Source organism: Populus alba, chromosome 19 (genome assembly GCF_005239225.2).
Source record: "Populus alba chromosome 19, ASM523922v2, whole genome shotgun sequence".
In the NCBI taxonomy this organism is placed as follows: domain Eukaryota; kingdom Viridiplantae; phylum Streptophyta; class Magnoliopsida; order Malpighiales; family Salicaceae; genus Populus; species Populus alba.
Window position 1 is genome coordinate 666,680 of NC_133302.1, and position 15,412 is coordinate 682,091.

The following is a 15,412-nucleotide window of genomic DNA, read 5'->3' on the forward strand; positions in this document are numbered from 1 at the left end:
GGTGTGATCCTAATGAAGGTTATTTCAAAAAAAACATTATTAGGCTCAAAATGGGACTGCAACGGATATTTTTTAGCCTTGTGAAAGGATTATCAAAGATGGCCTTTCCTCATCTCAAATGCACTGCATTGAGGATTGATGGGTGTTGCTTTCATGCGCGTATGCAAAGTGATTTATTCAGTCAAATAAAACTCAGCTTTTTGAGTCACCTCATAGTGTTGTTTGTCTTTGTTGTCTTTTTTCTTTCAAGTTTTCTAGGTATATGTGTACCTATTTAAGGAATCACTTGAATTTACAGAATGCATTTGTTTTGAACAAATATCAACACGATTTTTGTTTTTTTGTACTCACTTTGGATGTCCCAAAAAAAATATCCTTGAAAACATATGAGATTCTTTATGATTTTGGAAGAAAGGAACACAAAAGAATTCTTCATGTTATAGTTTGGTGAGCAAAGTTGTGCTCAAAATGTTATTTACATGTAAAAACAACAAAGAAGAGTGTGATGTGAACACAAGAAAACACATGATCTTATTTCACAAGAGAAGCTCATTAACAGAGAAAGTCTTGTTCAAAAGCATTAACAAAAGGCAATAACAAGGCAGGCTTCATTCCTCTATTTTGGCGAATCTGTTCATAGGCTAACCTCCTCTCAAATGCTCTGCGTAGAGGACTCAAAGACAATGCGGAACAATACCACGGTCAAAATTTGAGTTCCACAAAATTCAAGCTATCATGCTGGACCATTGATGCTTTCTAATTCCCCAAACATTCCATCCTAATATGCTTCAAACATGATTAGGTAGCGGGTTCGTATTCACATTGGGGGCGTCTTCCAATTCTATCCAACCAGCCTTGATTAATTGCAGAAGCTTTCTCTTGAAGGCGTTGCAGGTATAGATGTTATGCCCAGTAATACCAGCATGGTATTCACAATTGAGTTTTGGCTTGTACCAATTAGGATAAGGTGGCTGCAGAGGTGTTAGAGGTTCTGGAGCTATTTGCCCGATGCTCAAAAGCTTTTGATACATCTCATTCAGGGGTAACGGTTGTGGAGGTAGTTGTTCTTGAACCCTTTGGAAATTTCCAATTTGGCTTTTGGCTTGAAAGTTTTAGGGTTCAGGTTTTTTTATGTTGGCAATTTGGGATGGAGTACGGTAATTTTGGGATGTATTTATTTTACCCTTGTAGCCATCTTCAACATGGTGAACCTCTTTTCTTTTGACGCCTCTTTTCTCGGTTGGTGCAGCAATTCTACCACTCTTGACACCTTGCTCTATGCGTTCACACACTATCACAGCATCAGTGAATTGTTGGGCTGAACTACCCATCATATGTTCGTAATATGGTGCTTTAAGTGTGTTGGCAAATAAAGAGACCATCTCTTTGTCCAGAAGTAGGGGATGTACTTGAGCAGCTAATTCTCGCCATCTTTGAGCATATTCCCTTATGCTTTCTTTATCCTTTTTCTCTATATTGGACAAACTGGTTCTGTCAGGCGCAATGTCCATGTTGTATTTGTATTGCTTGATGAAAGGTGATCGGTTGATTAGAAGGACCTTCATCAGAGGTGTTTCTTAGTGTTTGCTTGAGTAAGCTAGTGAGGTGAGCCACACTTATTTTCAGAGACTCCAACTCTTCGTGCAAATAGGCCTCACGTTGAGCACACTCTTCATCTTCCATATTTCTTGCTCGAAGTCGGGTGTTGTAGACTTTTTGGGGACCTATATTTCAATCTGACATGTATGCATGTTAAATGTATGAACATGTAATTTATATGATGAACTTGCCCTTCGAGGGATGACATATGGTTATAACTCTTGCATGATGAAACAAGAATCTTGATTCTTGCCCGTACTGTTCAATGAAAATTGTCTGAGTGACAGTCTTGAGTTCAAAAATGTGTCAAGAAGGGTTTGCCTTGATGTAAAGAAAGATAGCGCATACAAACTAAAGACAGGGTCTATTCATTATATGAATATAAATAGGTTTTCTATCTGGTCTCAAAAGGGTCTCATATCTGCCCAGTGACGTCCTTCGTAAAGGTAGTATGGGGGCGTTGCAAAGAACAGTTAAGACATGTATGCCTACCATTACCAAGCAGGCTCTCAGATATGAGTTGGGTGTTTCACGCATCTGAACCCGACCAATAGTCATAGGACAGATCGTTAATTCCCCACTTAACTTAAAGGCTTGTGTATTCGTTTCAACAAATTAAAGCATTGACATTATGAACATATATATGTACAGGAATTAAAACGTGTAAGCAATAAAAATAAAGAAAATGCATATTAAAAATACACATGCAAACCACAACAAATAAAACACAATAATCAGACAAGAACAAAGCTTAGTCCACAAAATCTGACACGACCAAAAGCTTGATGTCTTTTCCCAAGTGCAGGAGTGTCGAAGTAATAAATAACCCGGCAAGACCGGGGTCGAACCACATAGAGGTTAATTGTATAAATTATAAATAACAATACAACAACAACAACAATAATTATAATACTCAGTACGTGGCGTTGTTACACTTGAGAATGATCTAAAAGATCGGGTCACAGGTTTCCAGCCTATATACTGAGTTTATGATAAGATCAAAGATATATATTATATAATATAAACAGAATGTAAATAATAATAATAATAATAATAATAATAATGAAAGCAGAAGATGAAGAAATTAATGAGATCTTTGAGATGAAAGATTAACGTAAGGATTAAACAATGATAAAAACAAATGTCAAGGTTAGAGGATCCACTAATGGTACTTCAAACAAGTATAATATAAACTCTTATTACTTAATTGGAAACCACATATAAAGGAGGTTCCAATCAGATTATAAATTGTTAACATGATTACATTAGTTATCTTATTCGAATAAAGCTAATACTTGTAAATGTTGGCAGGCATTCATGATTATAACTTATGTTAACAATAAATCAAGTTCCTTTCATAGCTCAGGTGTCGGTTATACCATACAGTATGGGCTATGAAAGTGCCAAGTATTTGTTGTACCAAGTGTTATACAACATAAATCTAGATTAACCATTTAACAAACAAAGTATTAAAAGTGAACAAGATAACAAATATAAAACATGTTAGTATCCAACGTTAAGGTCCATGTTAAGTTTATATTATACTTATTCTTACACCATTAGTGTACCCTTTTCACCTTGACATAATTAACTTAGCTGAACATAATGAAAGAAAGAAACATAAATGAACAAGATAAGAACATAAATGAGAAAGAGGTTGACTAAGTAAAGGAAAGGAAATGAAGTGCATAAACTTGATATTAATGAAAGCAAGACATAAGCAATACAAAGAGAGAAAGCAAGAGCATGATCTTGATCTGGAAACCAAGATGCCTCAATACATGGTAAGTGCCTTCTTTTATAGGCCAAAATTTGGAACTATTGATTTGTTGACTAATTGATGAGTGGGTGGCCACATCTTGACTTGGTGACAATCCTTATCTTCTTGTCTGAACAAGACGTCATTGCTAACATCATAATTTGCCCAGAATCCTCAGGAATGTTCTAGGAAATTGTCTCAGCTTTCCAACAAAAAAAAGATGAGGTCATTTGGACTTCTAGAACTCAAGATATGGGCTGAACACTAAATAGTGTCTGGGCTGCAGGACAGCTTCGGACTTCTTCGTTGTTCTTATAATTTGGACTTGAAAACGGCCTTCTTAGATCTTGGTGTCCAAATGAAAGTTGTAGGCCTATGTTTTACCTTTCCATCCATATAAAATAGACCTAAATCCGAGATCTAGAGCTCCAGATATGATCCAATTACCGAGCAATGTTCCGGTTTGGACTACACCGACATCTCTTTTCTAAGTTTGGCCATCTCTTTGTCCTTTAACTTTCAATGCTTAAACTCATCAATCAATTCTTTTATTTATGTGATAGTCCTGCATTTAAAATGAGCATTTACCATAAATTAAGGTATCTTATAGTATCAAACTTGTTATTATAAAACATGCTTTAGTTAAGGAGTTATTGATACTTTAAGTGCAAAATGATGATATAAAACCTTGATAAACATGCACTTTTAAGTACTAATCACACCCCCCAACCAGCTTATTACTAGTCCCTAGTAATCAAAGCGTTAAAATAGAGAAACAATTTGCAAGTTCCACAAAGCAAGGCATTCATCATTCAACTTCTATTAATCTATCCAGATAAACAAACTCTCATTAAATTTATATTCCTGCTTCATATTTCTTAAATAAGATATTAATAAACCTTCTTTTTATGTGCTCAATATATGAAAACATAGATGATGGGGCTTTTGTTGGAAGAAAACAATATTATGTTCAAATGTTTAAGGTAAACTTTCTTGAGTTGGGATTATTATTTCTTTTTTTTTTATATATATATACACATACAACTTAAAACATAATGTATCTTTAACCCATGTAACGAGTTTTCGGCTAATGACTCCCAGACCAGTTGGTCTTAGGGCATTAGGTGTTGAGACACCCCTACGAGCTTAGTAACTCGGGTTGCAGATACTGATACGTAGATAGTGCAATGTTTGATTCCCTTAAGCTTTTCTCCTTAACCCATGTAACAAGCTTTAGGCCAATAGCTCCCAAGTCAGTTGACTTTAGGGTATTAGGTGTTAAAACACCCCTTCGGGCTTAATTGCTTAGGTTAGGGAGGCTACGAAACCAAACTTATCTACGTTTTTTTTTTTTATCATCAATTTTTTTTTTTTGCAAATTATATACTATCCCTTTCCCTTAGTTGTTACCTTTAACAAAAGAACATAATTAATGTAATAATCCAACATGCAACCCACAGTCATATGTTAAAGTGTGTGTGTGAAAATGAAGGTTTAAGAATACTTGTTAAATGAGTATATGAAGCAAAATCAAGTGATAACAATGCGAGAGTTTTTAAACCTGAATATTTCAAGAAGTATTATGATAGACCTTGGTAATGATACTTACTAAGATGCATCTCTAGAGTCAATAAAACTGACTCCATACTCTACCATCTTAATAACAATTTTGTCAAATGGTTTTAATAATAGCAACTACAGTTAGTAAGTTAGTTTTTTTTTTTTAACTACTACCCTCTCCCCCCAACCAAAACGAGACATTGTCCTCAATGTCCTAAGGTAGAAAGATAGAGTATAGAAGACATTACCTGAAACAGCGAACAATGACAAACCTGAAACACACTTAAACAAATATAAGAAGTAACAAAACAAAATATTATGCTATTAATAAAACCAAAAGACACAAGGTTTCACAGATGAAGGCTCAAATCTAATCTAAGGTTTTTTCTTTATTTTGACAAAGCATGTATGTACAGGTAGTTGTGATTGTGGCTCACATATTCCCTTGGTTTTACGTCCAAGAACGGCTTAAACGCCCTCTATGGGTCGGAGATAGGCTTCCCATCCAATTTTCTTAAAAACTGGCAAACAGGGTCTTTTTTAGTCAGATTCCCAAGACTAAGTCGATCATGTTCTTTATGGAATTGTGGCCATAAATCATGAATTACACGATGCACATCTCCACTAGGATGCGTCTCAAGGGTCAACAAAAGATTATCTAAAGACCCCTTACTCAGGCCATCCTTAATGAATTGTATCTTACCTTCACGGTTTACAGATACCATTCCTAAAGAATGACATGTCGCATTACAAGTCCATCTGGCACATCTGTGACAGACTTTCAGTCGTTTTGCACGACGTTTCTTTACAAAAGTGCTTTTACCTGTTCCAGGCATATGTGAAATGAAAGAATTGGAGGACTCACCTGATAATCGGACCTTTGCTTCAATTAGCCAGTGAATATCCTCAGGAATTCTATGATTCATTAACAACCTCAATCTTGCACACCTAGCACGGTAAATTTTTGTAATCGCATTCTGAGGCAGAGCGGGAAAATACCTTTTCAACTTTTCAAGAGGTGTCCATTTTCAAAAGAGAATTGGAGACGAGATTCAAAGAAGGGAGAAAGAGCACAGAATTGTACAAATATATACAGATATCAGTTATTTGGGAAACTGAAAGAACCGATTTAAGTCATGGAGTACCGTTATCCGCCATTTAACCGGGGTGAAAGAGACTAGCAAAATAAAAGTCACACCAAAAAGAGACAAAAAAAATGTGAGAAAAACAAAATAATCAACCTTTATCTAAAAGATCATTCAAACCAATGGATTCATTTTCACTAAGAAACTCATCAAAATAAGCTTTCAAACGATGTCTATTTACCTTCAAAACATTGTCATTCTTTGAATTCTCAATATCGAGGGCCCCATAAGGATACACGTGTTTCAAGATAAATGGAACGCTCCATCTTGATCTTAGTTTTTCAGGAAATAAATGGAGTCGAGAATTATAAAGCAAAACTTTTTGACCAGTATCAACTTTTTGACAATTTTCACAAGTTTTGCAGAATGCATGTGTGTCCTTGAATATGGTGGGCCAATAAAATTCATTTTGTAAGATTTTTGCAGTCATCTTTCTTAATGAGAAATGACTCCCACATGCCTCAGAATGACAAAGTTTAATGACACTACTTACCTCATTGTCGGGGATGTATTTTTGAAATATTTGATCAGGACAATATTTGAGTAAGTCAGGGTGATCCCAATAAAAGTTCTTCACTTCGTTCAAAAACTTTTCTTTGTCTTCAGTACTCCAGTGAGCTAGCAAATCTCTTAAAGGAAGAAAATTGATATTTTTAGCAGACCAAGGCATTGAACTAAGAGAAAGTAAGGATTCATCAGGAGAGTAATCATTGATTGGTGGGATGTCAGATGTCAAATCTGCTGTCACTCTTGACAAAAGATTGGCGTCAACATTTTTAGTGCCTTTTTCATCCGTGATTTCTTCCTGAGAATAAATCATTTGCAAATCATCAGATTCATTCAACTCAATTTTACTCAAAGTAGATTCAAGTTGATCATGAACTAATTCTTCAATATGATCTACTTCTTGTAACTCATTATCATCTCCAGGCTGCTTGCAAATGTTGAAAATATTCATCTCCAATGTCATGTTTTCAAATGATAGCTTCATCAGTCCATTCCTACAATTAATCAATGCATTAGAAGTTGCAAGAAACGGACGTCCTAAAATAATAGGAAATGAATTACATGCTTCAACAGGTTGCGTGTCTAAGATAATAAAATCCACAGGATAAATGAATTTATCGACTTGTACTAACACATCTTCAATTATTCCTCTAAGCACTTTTACAGATCTATCGGCGAGTAAAAGAGTTACAGAAGTTGGTTTTAACTCACCTAGATTGAGACTCTGAAAAACTGAATATGGAAGTAAATTCACACTAGCTCCAAGATCAAGTAAGGCTCTTTTAATTTTATGTTCTCCAATAAAGCAAGAAATTGTAGGACAACCAGGGTCTTTATATTTCAAAGCATTATTGTTCTGAAGAATGACACTTACTTGTTCGGCTAAAAAGGCTTTCTTTTTCACATTCAGTTTTCTCTTTACAGTGCACAGATCTTTCAAAAATTTAGCATAGGAAGGAACCTGTTTAATAGCATTCAACAAAGGTATATTGATCCTTACCTGTTTGAAAGTTTCAAAGATTTCAGAGTTGTGATTGACTTTCCTTTGTTTGGTCATGGCATGAGGAAATGGAAGTGCTGGCGGGGAATCAGCCTTCTCTTTGCAATATTCAGATTCAACCACTTCCTTACCCTCAGAGATAGACTCATCATCTTTCTCACAAGGTTCAAGAATGGGTTTTTCAATAACCTTACCACTACGAAGAGTGATGACTGATTTGACTTGATCCATGTGTTGGCTTCCAGAACTACTTGCATTTGCATTGTATTGCCCTTTTGAATTTTGTTGTGGTTGAGATGAAAACTTACCTTTCTCTTGTAAACTAAGAGCAGATGTTAACTTTGCAAGAGTATCTTTAAAATCTATCATGCCTTGAGCAAGTTGAGTGTTGATTGCCTCTTGCTTTTCAATGAATGCATGCAATGTTTCATCAAGATTTCTTCTAGGAGGTGGAGCATAAGGAGGTGCATATCCATGAGAATTTTGAAAATTATGGTGTGCTTGAAATGGTGGCTGTGAAGTTTGTGCATTGTTGCTATCACTCTTCCAACTAAAATTTGGGTGATTTCTCCAACCAGGGTTATACGTTTGTGAGTATGAGTTATGGTTGGGTCTTTGGAAACTGTTTAAAGCATGGGCTTGTTCATGGAGGCATTCCCTAAAAGAAGGCAAAGTTGGACAATCATTTGTTGAATGTTCATTGGTTTCACAGATTTGACACACAATGTTTTGAACATATTTTAATTGACCACTTTTTTTCAATTCAAGTGCTTCGACTTTTCTAGCTAAAGATGCAAACTTGGCTTGGAGGTCATGATCTTCCCTAAGGTTTTGCATACCCCCACTAGATGTATGAGGTTGAGTTTTACCTAGTGCCTCATAAGTACCTGTGGTGTCCCAATTTTGAGCATTTTCGGCTAGCAAGTCAAGGTACTCCATTGCTTCATTAGGGTCTTTATCTTCAAAAGTTCCATTACACATCAATTCAACCGTTTGCCTATCTCTAGGTGTTAACGCTTCATAAAAATGTGAAACCAATCTCCATGTTTCAAAACCATGATGAGGGCAAGTATTAAGCAGATCTCGATACCTATCCCAACATTGGTAAAATGTTTCTCCTGGTTTTTTAGTGAAAGTGATGATTTGTCTTTTGAAAGAGTTTGTTCTATGAGACGGAAAAAACTTCTTTAAAATTTGATCCTCAAACTTTTGATTGCTATATATATTTTGTTTTGAATATTTATTTTTCAATTTCATTTCTTAAAATTTTATTTTTATATTAACTTTGGTCCTTATTTTTATAATTGCTATTTGCTTTTTTCTTATTATTTTTTAATTAAAATTTTTTATTTATCAAATTTGATCCTCATTCTTTTGATTGTTATTTATTTTATTTGAAATAATTTATGAAATGTTGATTATTATTATTTTAATTTCTTCATTTTTTATTATTTTTTTATTTTTTAGATTTGATCCCTATTATTTTGATTATTATTTGTTTTATTTGAGATAATTTATGAAATTATATATTTTTTTTTAATTTCATTCCCATTCAACTTTTTAATTTGTAAGATTTGTTCCTCATTATTTTAATAAACTTGAGAAAAATAAAATATTAATAAGTTATTTTCCAGCTCATTTTCCATGACATAACCAAACACTGGAAAGTGTTTTCCAGTTCATTTTTCATAACACTACCAAACATCGGAAAATACTTTCCCGGAATTCATTTTTCAGGAATTCACTTTCCCTGGAATTCACTTTCCAAAAGGAATTCACTTTCCTACAAACAAACGGAGCCTTAAAAGAAAACACTTTCCTGAAAACCAAGTCAAATTTTTCTTTGACTGAAATTGACTGGAAAGTGTTTTCCGTTGACCGGAAAGTATTTTCCGTTGACCGGAAAGTGTTTTTCGTTAACCAACTTTCTTAATAACAAACAAACACAGGAAAGTTTAAAAAATGATTTTCCAAAAACTACTTTCCAAAAAACAAACATGCCTTGAAAGCCTTCAGATTTCAACACATGAAGGGCTGCGTACATGTCTCAGGAATTAACAATGGAGGAGGGATAACTTTTAATTGCCACAGATTCCCTCTGAGTAAGCATGTTGAATAGTTTTATGAAAGTGACATAAAATTTGCATGGTGGTTTCGAGGAGGAAGTGGGAGTAATAATTGCATATAGGACAAAGAAAGCAAAAGGGTTTTGCCCTGCTGTTTTATTTCTTTAGAGTAAACGGGTAATTATCTAGTCCACCTTCATGTTAATCAATTAATTGCTTGTGCTTTCCTCTACGAGATCAGCTGTTACTGACAGACTAAAAATAAATTTGCAGTTCTGATTAAATTAAAAAAACAAAAAGGAAAAAGATGGACGACAGCTCGCTTCCCTTTCCAAATTCTTTTGACTTCTCCAAAGAAAAGAACATGCTTTAATTTCATACTTAAAAATAATTTTTTAAAAATTAAAATATTATTTTAAAAAAATACAATCATTATTTTAATTTCAAACATCCCTGAAGAAGTGTCATTAAAACACCTATATAAAAAATATAAAAATGCAACTTTCTCTGCTTAATGTTCAATGTATCTCATCATATTCCAAAACACACTTCATTTCGTCTTTAAAATATTTCACAACTAATTTGGTAAAAGTTTTAATAGAAAAAAAAAAAACAGTAGAAGAGAAGAGTTATAGAAGAAAGAAGAGATAATCTCTCTGTGGAATTTTCTTAGCCTTGGCATGACAAATTGACAGTAGTGGTTCGTGGAAGATGCAGCCAGCTACCGTCTATCACCTAGTATAGGGAGGGGCCCTCATGCAACTTTCTCTGCTTCATGTTCAATGTATCTCATCAGTCCAAAACACACTTTTCATTTCTCTTTCAATTCATCCTAAATTACCAAAGCTTGATCTCTCTCGCTATACCATTGACTTCCTAATTTCCCTCACCAAATTTCTTAAACCTGTCTCATGGTCTGTGCTTCCTTTTCTGATTGAATCGAATCGTCTCTTCTGGAGTTCAACATCTTTTCTGCTTGCAAGGTAAATCCTGATTTATTTTCTTATTTTTCTACCACTAATTTTGTTTCTACACCTATTTGTTTTGGCTCTTCCAAAACGAAGTGGAACTTAATTATATGTGTTTCTTAATCAATCTTAGAACTCAAACTAATATTATAGCTTTGTTCTTAAATGTTCATTTCGCTATCAAGTTCAACTTCTTATCTTAAAAACAATGATAATTTATTCCAAATTTTTATTTTAGATTGCTTGGTAGTCTCTTTTTCTGACAATTATTTCAATTATTCAATGTTTACTATAAATATTTCTCTGCTTAAAGTACATCTCTACAGGAAAATATATAGTTAAGGGCCTGCCTGTTTATTTTTTTTATATTAAATTAATAACAAGCTGTAGAATATATACTTGTTCCTAATTAATGATCGATTTAATTGCATATGCTTTGTTTTACAGCTTCGATCAGTTTAGTTTTTCACATATTATGGCAACGATTTTTGCTACCAGCTTGTTTTATTTATCTAGGGAAAATAATTAAATGATTGTTTCTGTTTTTCAAAGCTGAAATTGTTGTTTTGTTCTCACAGCTTGTTTTGCTACCAACTTCAATTATCATCTCTGTCACACAGCGGCAAGGGCATTCTTTTGAAGACACAATATCATATTATCAGACCAGAAGGTATACATATATGCAGTCTTTCCCTTTGCTTAGTTCTGTTTTGGAGATTTATCTCCTTGTCTTCCATGGAATGTAATCCTTATTTTAGTATTGTCTCCAAATGAATGAATTTGTCATTTTCCCCTCTGCAGGCCACAGAAGAAAAAGGAGAAAATGGTTCTGCCAAAGGGTCCATTTTGGGAGTATGTTAAGGAGACTGATAAAAGTAGGCAGTGTACGTTTTGTGGGCATCCATTCTCCAAGCAAACTCCGATTACCAGGTTCAAGCTTCATTGGTCAGGAGTTCAAAGGCGTGGAACTACAATTTGTGACAAAGTGCCAGAACCTGTTCGAGACGCAGCTTTCACTGCTGTTGATGGTCCTCCAGAAAAGAAACTTAAAACCACAGCTACGTCAAGCAATGATGGGGCACACAATACAATTTCAACTTCTTTGCTAGAACAAAACAGTCAAGTTGGAAATCTAGTGACCGATGTAGAAACGGAACCAGAATTGTATTTTCCCTCACCTGGAGAACAAGAATTCATGCAGACGAACATGGGAAATTTTCAGCTTGATAGGGTTTCTAGTTTTCCTACAGACCTGATCCCTGGTGAACAAGTGGAGCAAGAGTGTGAAAGAAATGCTCAGGACAACTTACCTTTGTTCGTGGAGGATTATAGGATTGAGGGCATGATCATGGAATTGAACCAGCTTGTTGTGAGAGGTGGCTATCCTGAGAGGCTTACAGTTAATGAAGATGAGCCTAGAGGAGATTTGTCCCAACCAACAGATCCACTGTGTTTTGGCCTTGAAAGGCATTATGATCAACCATCTTCTTCCTCAGTCAACAATGATGTCATGATGATTGATGTGGAGAATATGATCAGAGAACATTTGCAGCCTGTTGTGAGAGATAGCTCTCGTGAAGGTCTCCAACCTATTGGCGATGAGAGCGGACGATATGTGTTTCTAACTGAAGAACTAATAGGTGGAGAGTTTGAAAATAATAAGAATGCTATCTGGTCGTGGATAATGAATGATATTGAAGCCTCATCAAGTATTGGCATTTACGGGATGGGGGGTGTTGGCAAAACAACATTGCTCACACATATCTACAATCAGCTTCTACAAGAACGTGGCACTTTTCCTCATGTTCACTGGATCACGGTATCGCAGGATTTTAGTGTTTATAAATTGCAGAATCTTATTGCAAAAGACTTTCACTTAGATCTTTCAAATGAAGACAACGAGAGGAAAAGGGCTGCAAAACTGTCAAAAGCATTAATTGAGAAACAACGGTGGGTTCTCATTTTGGATGATTTGTGGAACTGTTTTGATTTTGATAAGGTGGGAATTCCTATCCAAGTGAAGGGATGCAAACTAATTCTTACAACTCGATCATTTGGAGTTTGTAAGCGGATGGTCTGCCAGAAGACAATCAAAGTGGAGCCTCTTTCAATGGAAGAAGCTTGGGCTCTGTTCATAAAGATACTTGGACGTATTCCTCCAGAAGTGGAAGAAATTGCAAAATCTGTGGCAAGTGAATGTGCTGGTTTGCCTCTAGGAATTAAAACATTGGCCGGAACCATGAGGGGAGTGGATGATATATGTGAGTGGAGGAATGCTTTAGAGGAACTGAAACAATCAAGAGTTTGGCAGGAGGACATGGATGAGCAGGTATTCCAAATATTAAGATTTAGTTATATGCACTTAAAGGAGTCAGCACTGCAACAATGTTTCTTGCACTGTGCATTATTCCCGGAAGACTTTCAGATCCCTAGAGAGGATTTGATAGCTTATTTGATTGATGAGGGAGTGATAAAAGGGCTGACGAGGAGGGAGGCAGAATTTGACAAAGGCCACACGATGCTTAATAAACTTGAAAATGTTTGTCTATTGGAAAGTGGTAAGCATTTGTATCGTGGTGATAGATATGTCAAGATGCATGACTTGATCAGGGATATGGCCATCCAAATACTGGAAGATAACTGTCAAGGCATGGTTAAAGCAGGTGCACAGCTAAGAGAATTGCCGAGTGCAGAGGATTGGACAGAGAATCTTACTAGAGTTTCACTGATGCATAACCAGATTGAAGAAATTCCTTCCAGATATTCACCAAGACCCCAGTCTTTCAACTCTATTGTTATGCAGTAATTCAGAGTTGCAATTTATTGCAGATTCATTTTTTGAGCAGTTGCATGGGCTCAAGGTTCTTGATTTGTCTCGTACATGTATTACAAAACTGCCTGATTCTGTCTCCGAATTGGTGAGTCTCATTGCATTACTGCTCATTGGTTGTAAAATGTTAAGGCATGTACCGTCATTAGAAAAGCTGAGGGCACTGAGGAGGTTAGATCTCTCTCGTTGTTGGGCACTTGAAAAGTTGCCTCAAGGCATGAAATGTCTATACAACCTAAGGTATCTTAGAATGAATGGATGTGGTGAAAAGGAGTTTCCTAGTGGGTTGTTATCTGAACTCTCTCACCTGCAAGTCCTTGTAGTAGATGAAGAGCTAAGTGATGGAAGATATGCTCCGATAACAGTTAAAGGAAAGGAAGTAGGATGCTTGAGGAAGTTGGAAACTTTGGATTGCCATTTTGAAGGTTACTCTAACTACGTGGAGTATCTCAATTCTCGAGATGAGACCCGATCACTAGCAAAATACAGAATTGTTGAAGGATTGCCACGTCACAAATATTATACAGATGACAAAGATAAAGTAATTGTTTTGGGTAAATTGACTATCAGCAGAGATGGAGATTTTCGGGACATGTTCTTGAAGGACATTCAAAAACTGACCATGGATGAATGTGATGGTGCAAAAATTTTATGCGATGTTTCCTCTCTAATAAAGAAAGCAACTGATCTGGAGGTTATCAAGATTAGTAGATGCAATAGCATGGAGAGCTTGGTTTCATCTTCTTGGTACTGCTCTGCTCCACTACCATTGCCATCTTACAATGGTATATTTTCTGGTCTTAAAGAGTTTCATTGTTCTAATTGTAAGAGCATGAAGAAGTTGTTCCCTCTTGTCTTGCTGCCAAACCTCGTGAACTTGAAAGACATTACAGTTGTAAGATGTGAAAAGATGGAGGAGATAATAGGTGGAACACAATTTGATGAAGAAGGGATTATGGGTGAAGAAAGCAGCAGCAGCATTGAATTCAAACTGCCAAAGTTAATAGATCTGACACTGGATGGATTACAGAACTGAAAAATATTTGTAGTGCAAAACTTATTTGCGATTCTCTCGAAGTAATTAAAGTAAAAAATTGTGAGAAGTTGAGGAGGATAGAAATTTGTCTTCCGTTGCTTGAAAATGGCCAGCCATCTCGTCCCCCTTCTCTTACAAGAATCCATGCAAGGCCAAAAGAATGGTGGGAGTCAGTAGTGGAGTGGGAGAGCATCCTAATGCTAAGGATGTGCTTCATCCCATTGTAGAGTTCTGGTAGGATGAGTGACGACACTTAATGAGTAAGTATTGTTGTTTTAATTGGATTAAGCTTAAGCTATGTGTCCACTTAATGAGTGATGGGTTTGACATTTATTTTGAGAGGAAAACATCAAATGCAAGTCAGTGGAGCTTCCTAACGCATGCAATGTCCTCCGTCCCTTTATGGACTTTTCATTCTGATATTAAAATTAAAAAATTTTTCATTAAATTTGAATTTTTTTCTTTTAATTTTATATGAGCTCCACAAATTTAAAATAATTATATTTTAATTTAGTGAGTGCATTAAAAAGCAAGCACATGAATAGTGTTTTGGTTCTGCATTGTATATTTTTATTTAAGTTTTTATCTGGGTATTCTCACCATCCTTTTAAAAGGTAAAACTAGTTTTATTCGGGTTCATAATTATTTTTTTTAATAAATATGTTTTCTAGAAATTAAACTTGGGTTATGCATTGTATATGCCACAACGCGTTGAATTTCCTATAATAATTAGAATATAGTAGTTTTAAACCGCATTTTACTACTTAAGAAAACACCATTTAACAATAATATAAATTATTTGCAATTAATAAAAGGACTGGGTCCATTTGGTCCTGGGAAAGAGCCCAAATAAAAAATAATAGAAGCCCAGGCCCATAAACATTTGACCCAGAAAAGATCTACAGTGGCACAATGATTGATAAACAACAACATTATTAACAC

At 35.3% G+C, this 15,412-nt stretch overlaps 1 pseudogene; it reads left to right on the forward strand.

Moving 5' to 3' along the window:
• Nucleotides 1-10,304: 10,304 nt before the first annotated feature.
• On the forward strand, nucleotides 10,305-14,851 carry LOC118044937 (probable disease resistance protein At4g27220; annotated as a pseudogene).
• The last annotated feature ends 561 nt before the right edge of the window (nucleotides 14,852-15,412 follow it).